The sequence below is a fragment of the Myotis brandtii genome, unplaced genomic scaffold (assembly GCF_000412655.1).
Source record: "Myotis brandtii unplaced genomic scaffold, ASM41265v1 scaffold199, whole genome shotgun sequence".
Classification (NCBI taxonomy): Eukaryota; Metazoa; Chordata; class Mammalia; order Chiroptera; family Vespertilionidae; genus Myotis; species Myotis brandtii.
Window position 1 is genome coordinate 1,029,025 of NW_005357414.1, and position 314 is coordinate 1,029,338.

The window sequence follows — 314 nt, forward strand, 5'->3', positions numbered from 1 at the left end:
GTTGTTTTTCTGACAGGACTCCCTCCTTCTAGGCAAGTTAATACCTTATTCCTATAGATCTGTTAGCTCCATCAATGCAAGGTCCTTGTCCTCCTTATCTGGTCTCTCTCTAATGCCTAACACAGAGAATAGTTGTTCAATAAATGCTCAACAAATGAAACAAGTGGATGATGGTCATGTCAGTGACTATTCTTGTCTGGCTGCTTTAATATATGCACATCTCAGAGATACCGTGGGATTGGTTCCAGACCACTTTAATAAAGCGAGTATCACAATAAAGCAAGTTGTAATCTTTTTGCGGGTGGAGGGTCTTG

General features: G+C 40.8%; 1 protein-coding gene across 4 annotated transcripts in view; it reads left to right on the forward strand.

The window, feature by feature from the left end:
• The window catches only part of CHRDL1 (chordin-like 1), a 167,928-nt gene that overhangs the window by 115,996 nt on the left and 51,618 nt on the right, over positions 1-314 (forward strand). The window lies entirely within an intron of this gene.